Genomic DNA, 8,659 nt, shown 5'->3' on the forward strand with positions numbered 1-8,659 from the left:
ACGTGTCTGTTAAGCATATCACAGCGGACATACACGGAGGAAACATGGGGTAGAATCAAACAGGCCACAGGCTTTGAGATAGGCTGGCTCCCCAAGCTATTGCCCCCATTTAGCCCGAATGTCATAGACCTCTCCCCCCCCCCACATCCTGACAAAGATGTATTTAGTTGTATTTTGTTATCAGGGTGATCGTCCGTTCGCAGGCCACTTTGGCCATGTGGTGTAGTCATAAACCGTCGCGGATGTTTACCCGAAACCGGGGCATCAAACAAAGAATAAGGATTCCTTAGACAACCCATTTCAAAATATGGCAGCAACAAACGGAGTGCCCAGTTATTTCAAATAAACCATGACCTTTTTTTTAAAGTATTGAAGCACTTTTCTACCAATGTGAATAATAAACATTTTAGACAAAAAAATCAACGAATAACGCTGGTAATTCGTTGTCAAAATGAGCGTACGGCATTAGCCCAGAAGAGGGGTGGCAATTTGCATATGTGAAAGCCTATGTGAATGAGACACAGGTCCAAAACTTTTAACTAGAGACACAATATTTAAGTAGAGGCATACCCAAGCGAAACAAGAGAAAGTGTGAAACAAGCACAACTACTTTAGCCCAAGTTTTTAAAAATGAGAAAAAGCCGTAATCAGTTTAACAGTTTTATTTCAATGTCAAAGAGAAAAAAAAACACTTCACCAAAGGCGAAGATCCATCCATAGCGGCTCTGGGTCCCGTCAGCGTAGCACAAAGCTAGCGTGATCTAGGCTGCCATTATCCAAGGAGCAGGGCCAGGCGCGTGCCACCCGTTTGAACAATGCGGGCGAAACAACTGCCTTATGGGATGCGAAGCTTGCGCATGCGCAGTGACGCAGACGCGCCTTTCAAAATGGCGGCGGCAGCAACACACGCGAAAGATCGATCTCCTGTATTTTCTTAGTTTTATTCTAAACAAGATGCCCCGATTTCATTTAAATACATTTAATAGCTGTAGGAACTAGTGAGCGGTATTTAGCAACATGCTATGTTAGAATAATGCCATCAAACGTGTCTGTTAAGCATATCACAGCGGACATACACGGAGGAAACATGGGGTAGAATCAAACAGGCCACAGGCTTTGAGATAGGCTGGCTCCCCAAGCTATTGCCCCCATTTAGCCCGAATGTCATAGACCTCCCCCCCCCCCCCACATCCTGACAAAGATGTATTTAGTTGTATTTTGTTATCAGGGTGATCGTCCGTTCGCAGGCCACTTTGGCCATGTGGTGTAGTCATAAACCGTCGCGGATGTTTACCCGAAACCGGGGCATCAAACAAAGAATAAGGATTCCTTAGACAACCCATTTCAAAATATGGCAGCAACAAACGGAGTGCCCAGTTATTTCAAATAAACCATGACCTTTTTTTTAAAAGTATTGAAGCACTTTTCTACCAATGTGAATAATAAACATTTTAGACAAAAAAAATCAACGAATAACGCTGGTAATTCGTTGTCAAAATGAGCGTACGGCATTAGCCCAGAAGAGGGGTGGCAATTTGCATATGTGAAAGCCTATGTGAATGAGACACAGGTCCAAAACTTTTAACTAGAGACACAATATTTAAGTAGAGGCATACCCAAGCGAAACAAGAGAAAGTGTGAAACAAGCACAACTACTTTAGCCCAAGTTTTTAAAAATGAGAAAAAGCCGTAATCAGTTTAACAGTTTTATTTCAATGTCAAAGAGAAAAAAAAACACTTCACCAAAGGCGAAGATCCATCCATAGCGGCTCTGGGTCCCGTCAGCGTAGCACAAAGCTAGCGTGATCTAGGCTGCCATTATCCAAGGAGCAGGGCCAGGCGCGTGCCACCCGTTTGAACAATGCGGGCGAAATAACTGCCTTATGGGATGCGAAGCTTGCGCATGCGCAGTGACGCAGACGCGCCTTTCAAAATGGCGGCGGCAGCAACACACGCGAAAGATCGATCTCCTGTATTTTCTTAGTTTTATTCTAAACAAGATGCCCCGATTTCATTTAAATACATTTAATAGCTGTAGGAACTAGTGAGCGGTATTTAGCAACATGCTATGTTAGAATAATGCCATCAAACGTGTCTGTTAAGCATATCACAGCGGACATACACGGAGGAAACATGGGGTAGAATCAAACAGGCCACAGGCTTTGAGATAGGCTGGCTCCCCAAGCTATTGCCCCCATTTAGCCCGAATGTCATAGACCTCTCCCCCCCCCCACATCCTGACAAAGATGTATTTAGTTGTATTTTGTTATCAGGGTGATCGTCCGTTCGCAGGCCACTTTGGCCATGTGGTGTAGTCATAAACCGTCGCGGATGTTTACCCGAAACCGGGGCATCAAACAAAGAATAAGGATTCCTTAGACAACCCATTTCAAAATATGGCAGCAACAAACGGAGTGCCCAGTTATTTCAAATAAACCATGACCTTTTTTTTAAAAGTATTGAAGCACTTTTCTACCAATGTGAATAATAAACATTTTAGACAAAAAAAATCAACGAATAACGCTGGTAATTCGTTGTCAAAATGAGCGTACGGCATTAGCCCAGAAGAGGGGTGGCAATTTGCATATGTGAAAGCCTATGTGAATGAGACACAGGTCCAAAACTTTTAACTAGAGACACAATATTTAAGTAGAGGCATACCCAAGCGAAACAAGAGAAAGTGTGAAACAAGCACAACTACTTTAGCCCAAGTTTTTAAAAATGAGAAAAAGCCGTAATCAGTTTAACAGTTTTATTTCAATGTCAAAGAGAAAAAAAAACACTTCACCAAAGGCGAAGATCCATCCATAGCGGCTCTGGGTCCCGTCAGCGTAGCACAAAGCTAGCGTGATCTAGGCTGCCATTATCCAAGGAGCAGGGCCAGGCGCGTGCCACCCGTTTGAACAATGCGGGCGAAATAACTGCCTTATGGGATGCGAAGCTTGCGCATGCGCAGTGACGCAGACGCGCCTTTCAAAATGGCGGCGGCAGCAACACACGCGAAAGATCGATCTCCTGTATTTTCTTAGTTTTATTCTAAACAAGATGCCCCGATTTCATTTAAATACATTTAATAGCTGTAGGAACTAGTGAGCGGTATTTAGCAACATGCTATGTTAGAATAATGCCATCAAACGTGTCTGTTAAGCATATCACAGCGGACATACACGGAGGAAACATGGGGTAGAATCAAACAGGCCACAGGCTTTGAGATAGGCTGGCTCCCCAAGCTATTGCCCCCATTTAGCCCGAATGTCATAGACCTCTCCCCCCCCCCACATCCTGACAAAGATGTATTTAGTTGTATTTTGTTATCAGGGTGATCGTCCGTTCGCAGGCCACTTTGGCCATGTGGTGTAGTCATAAACCGTCGCGGATGTTTACCCGAAACCGGGGCATCAAACAAAGAATAAGGATTCCTTAGACAACCCATTTCAAAATATGGCAGCAACAAACGGAGTGCCCAGTTATTTCAAATAAACCATGACCTTTTTTTTAAAAGTATTGAAGCACTTTTCTACCAATGTGAATAATAAACATTTTAGACAAAAAAAATCAACGAATAACGCTGGTAATTCGTTGTCAAAATGAGCGTACGGCATTAGCCCAGAAGAGGGGTGGCAATTTGCATATGTGAAAGCCTATGTGAATGAGACACAGGTCCAAAACTTTTAACTAGAGACACAATATTTAAGTAGAGGCATACCCAAGCGAAACAAGAGAAAGTGTGAAACAAGCACAACTACTTTAGCCCAAGTTTTTAAAAATGAGAAAAAGCCGTAATCAGTTTAACAGTTTTATTTCAATGTCAAAGAGAAAAAAAAACACTTCACCAAAGGCGAAGATCCATCCATAGCGGCTCTGGGTCCCGTCAGCGTAGCACAAAGCTAGCGTGATCTAGGCTGCCATTATCCAAGGAGCAGGGCCAGGCGCGTGCCACCCGTTTGAACAATGCGGGCGAAACAACTGCCTTATGGGATGCGAAGCTTGCGCATGCGCAGTGACGCAGACGCGCCTTTCAAAATGGCGGCGGCAGCAACACACGCGAAAGATCGATCTCCTGTATTTTCTTAGTTTTATTCTAAACAAGATGCCCCGATTTCATTTAAATACATTTAATAGCTGTAGGAACTAGTGAGCGGTATTTAGCAACATGCTATGTTAGAATAATGCCATCAAACGTGTCTGTTAAGCATATCACAGCGGACATACACGGAGGAAACATGGGGTAGAATCAAACAGGCCACAGGCTTTGAGATAGGCTGGCTCCCCAAGCTATTGCCCCCATTTAGCCCGAATGTCATAGACCTCCCCCCCCCCCCCCACATCCTGACAAAGATGTATTTAGTTGTATTTTGTTATCAGGGTGATCGTCCGTTCGCAGGCCACTTTGGCCATGTGGTGTAGTCATAAACCGTCGCGGATGTTTACCCGAAACCGGGGCATCAAACAAAGAATAAGGATTCCTTAGACAACCCATTTCAAAATATGGCAGCAACAAACGGAGTGCCCAGTTATTTCAAATAAACCATGACCTTTTTTTAAAGTATTGAAGCACTTTTCTACCAATGTGAATAATAAACATTTTAGACAAAAAAAATCAACGAATAACGCTGGTAATTCGTTGTCAAAATGAGCGTACGGCATTAGCCCAGAAGAGGGGTGGCAATTTGCATATGTGAAAGCCTATGTGAATGAGACACAGGTCCAAAACTTTTAACTAGAGACACAATATTTAAGTAGAGGCATACCCAAGCGAAACAAGAGAAAGTGTGAAACAAGCACAACTATTTTAGCGGTGAGGGTAAAATGCGGACCGTTTACAAACAGCGGATTCCGTGTTTAATAGTGTTGAGGCAATGTTTTCTAGCCATTTAAGAAAGGCAGCAAAGGTTTTTTTTTATACCTTTAAACATTAACAAAAACCGCTAATGTCTTTTCTTTAAAATTTTCAAGTCTATTTCTGTCTGGTTTTTCGCGATAAGTTGCGTGAACGCCTGAGTTAGTGTGTTTTTGGGGCTTGGATACACATCGAGGTCCTGACAGAAATAATTATGTCTGCTTTCACAGACCTAAAGTTAAACTTTAAAGCCCATCGGCGTGTGTGTGTGTGTGTGTGTGTGTGTGTGTGTGCTTGTGCACATGAGCACAAGCACATGGTTCAATGTAACTGTAGCAGCTTATTCCATTCATTCATTGTGCACATACACACATACACTCACCTAAAGGATTATTAGGAACACCATACTAATATGGTGTTTGACCCCCTTTCGCCTTCAGAACTGCCTTAATTCTACGTGGCATTGATTCAACAAGGTGCTGAAAGCATTCTTTAGAAATGTTGGCCCATATTGATAGGATAGCATCTTGCAGTTGATGGAGATTTGTGGGATGCACATCCAGGGCACGAAGCTCCCGTTCCAACACATCCCGAAGATGCTCTATTGGGTTGAGATCTGGTGACTGTTGGGGCCATTGTAGTACAGTGAACTCACTGTCATGTTCAAGAAATCAATTTGAAATGATTCGAGCTTTGTGACATGGTGCATTATCCTGCTGGAAGTAGCCATCAGAGGATGGGTACATGGTGGTCATAAAGGGATGGACATGGTCAGAAACAATGCTCAGGTAGGCCGTGGCATTTAAACGATGCCCAATTGGCACTAAGGGGCCTAAAGTGTGCCAAGAAAACATCCCCCACACCATTACACCACCACCAGCAGCCTGCACAGTGGTAACAAGGCATGATGGATCCATGTTCTCATTCTGTTTACGCCAAATTCTGACTCTACCATTTGAATGTCTCAACAGAAATCGAGACTCATCAGACCAGGCAACATTTTTCCAGTCTTCAACTGTCCAATTTTGGTGAGCTCGTGCAAATTGTAGCCTCTTTTTCCTATTTGTAGTGGAGATGAGTGGTACCCGGTGGGGTCTTCTGCTGTTGTAGCCCATCCGCCTCAAGGTTGTGCGTGTTGTGGCTTCACAAATGCTTTGCTGCATACCTCGGTTGTAACGAGTGGTTATTTCAGCCAAAGTTGCTCTTCTATCAGCTTGAATCAGTCGGACCATTCTCCTCTGACCTCTAGCATCAACAAGGCATTTTCGCCCAACGGGACTGCCGCATACTGGATGTTTTTCCCTTTGCACACCATTCTTTGTAAACCCTAGAAATGGTTGTGCGTGAAAATCCCAGTAACTGAGCAGATTGTGAAATACTCAGACCGGCCCGTCTGGCACCAACAACTATGCCACGCTCAAAATTGCTTAAATCACCTTTCTTTCCCATTCTGACATTCAGTTTGGAGTTCAGGAGATTGTCTTGACCAGGACCACACCCCTAAATGCATTGAAGCAACTGCCATGTGATTGGTTGATTAGATAATTGCATTAATGAGAAATTGAACAGGTGTTCCTAATAATCCTTTAGGTGAGCATATATGCTATGTCTAGATCTCCTGGGGAAATCAAGAGTGTTGCCCACAAACATTGTTCAGCTTTTGGCCTAACATGGTCCTTGCGTGTTTTAAAGTTGCGTGAAGTGGAGTGAGGAGCATTCTGAACATCAAACTATTTTAAGATAAATTGTCTGTAACAGGAAATTTAGTTTCTCAATTTATTTCTTATATATTATTTTGTTAATTATTGAGTTCAAAGTTTTGTAGTAAATGGTGATATTGTCATCAATTTGGTGATAATGCGAGCCAAACATTTCTCGAAAATGACATTTGCATACAGTAAGTAAAACATTCTGAAACCATATTTCTATTTTATTCTGCTGCTGCTTACATGTTTACATCTCTGTCTCTCTCGCTCTCTCTCTCCAGGACAGTGAAAGTAGGACTATTTACCCTTGTTTATGTAGCTGTAGGATGGCCATAATATAGTTTCAATCCGATATCGATGTAATGCTTGTCTGTGATGATTGGTTAACATATTGATTGGTGTATTAATATAGCCGGAAAGTAATAAAACCCATTGCAATCAAGTATACAGTGCCTTATAAAAGTATTCAGTTATCATAATTTTACTCAATTACAAAGGATAGTTAAACGTTTTCCAAATGAGCATTTTATTGCATTTCCAAAGGCACTGTAACTTATTTCTGTGCCAACATTAAAATTAAATAAACTTATGATTTAATGTCGATATGAGATGACAAATTATTCACAAATGATACAGAGGTGCCACTCATTTCCACATACAGTAACTCATCACAATTGGGTGCCACTGTGCTTTTTAATGAAAAGCTGATAAAACTTAAAATGTGGTTCGGTCATGTGTGTAGTCTGTGTGTAGACAAGGAAACAGAGGCATAGTAGCTGTTATTTTTTTATTCCAAAGTCATCCAATTTGCTATTTTCCTTACATACCCACCCATTCACTCACTCACTCACTGACCCACCCACCCATTCACACACCCAAGTCTTCCGTAAGGTGTTTGCAGAACTCGCTGCAGAACCCAGGCTGTGTGAAGTTCCCCTCGTCTTCCACGCCCAATGTAGCCTATGGGACAATAAATAATAAGCAAGCATACTTAGTATCAAAACAGAGCAACAATGTTTTTCATTGCATACTTTCAAGAAAATATTCAGGACCTGACACACAATAAATTGTTCTGGTGACTTTTTTTTTGCAACCACTGACTTCAGCAACAATTGTCAACATTCTTACACAGTATGCATACCTGGTAAGCTGTTCTTATAAGTCTCTAGACAGTGCTGGCAGCATTCCAGGCGATACAATCGTCGGAATTGTGCTTGATAGGCCGCACTGTACAGTTTCCATGGGACTACACCTGTAGGTTTCAAATTTAAGAATGATTCATTAGAGTAAAATCCCTTGTTAATGGGAATACAAACATCCTAACTCAAAGGGTATTCAAATATCATAATATGTTTTATACCTACTGTCAAGCCACTGAAAATGCGCTCGGGCACGGAATGTTTCCCTTCCGACTAAGTCCCAAAAAAAGGTGACAAACAAGTGACAGCTTTAAAAAAGCTTTGTCACCCTCGAACAGGACTACTTCTAAAAGGATATCCTCCAGGACGTCGAGGGGGATCTGTGAAAGAAATCATACAAGCACGCAAATATTATTTTACAATAGTTCTGTAATATAACAAAAACAGACAAAAATAGCATGACTTCTACATTCCAACTCCAACTGCTTAAAATGAAGCTCATTGTTTTCACATTTTTGTAGGGTACAGCACAGTAAGCACAGAGAAAAAAAGAGAAAAACAGCAGGTTCAGCTGTAAGATCAGCTACATAAATACCTGTTCAATGGAGATGGAACCCATTCCTCCTCCTCTACCATCTGTGCTTTCAACACATTGAATTTTCCTAAAAGAAATTATATTGTCACAACTATTGTAAAACTATGACATATTGTAATGGTATCACATAGAGTTGACTCCACCTGAGGGCACAGGTGTAAAACAATTTGATCACGTTGGGCACCAGACCTGGAAAAAGGCAGTCATGATACTACCAGCTTGTCAGACTGAAAGGCTTATATGCATATGGGTCAGAACAATGCATCAGAGTGATAAATATTACAGCATCAACTTTGTAAGGTGTATCAATCCCCACTAGGGTTGTAACGGTATACCGGTATGGCGGTTTATTGTGATATTGACATGTACGATTATCATA

General features: G+C 41.9%; 1 long non-coding RNA gene across 1 annotated transcript; it reads right to left on the reverse strand.

The window, feature by feature from the left end:
* Nucleotides 1-7,420: 7,420 nt before the first annotated feature.
* Nucleotides 7,421-8,024, reverse strand: LOC140586473 (uncharacterized). Its single transcript, XR_011988285.1, has 3 exons — nt 7,911-8,024; nt 7,688-7,798; nt 7,421-7,506 (listed from the first exon to the last, which is right to left on the reverse strand). It is a non-coding gene; the product is annotated as an uncharacterized lncRNA (long non-coding RNA).
* Nucleotides 8,025-8,659: the final 635 nt, after the last annotated feature.

The sequence above is a fragment of the Paramormyrops kingsleyae genome, unplaced genomic scaffold (genome assembly GCF_048594095.1).
Source record: "Paramormyrops kingsleyae isolate MSU_618 unplaced genomic scaffold, PKINGS_0.4 ups68, whole genome shotgun sequence".
NCBI classification, from domain to species: domain Eukaryota; kingdom Metazoa; phylum Chordata; class Actinopteri; order Osteoglossiformes; family Mormyridae; genus Paramormyrops; species Paramormyrops kingsleyae.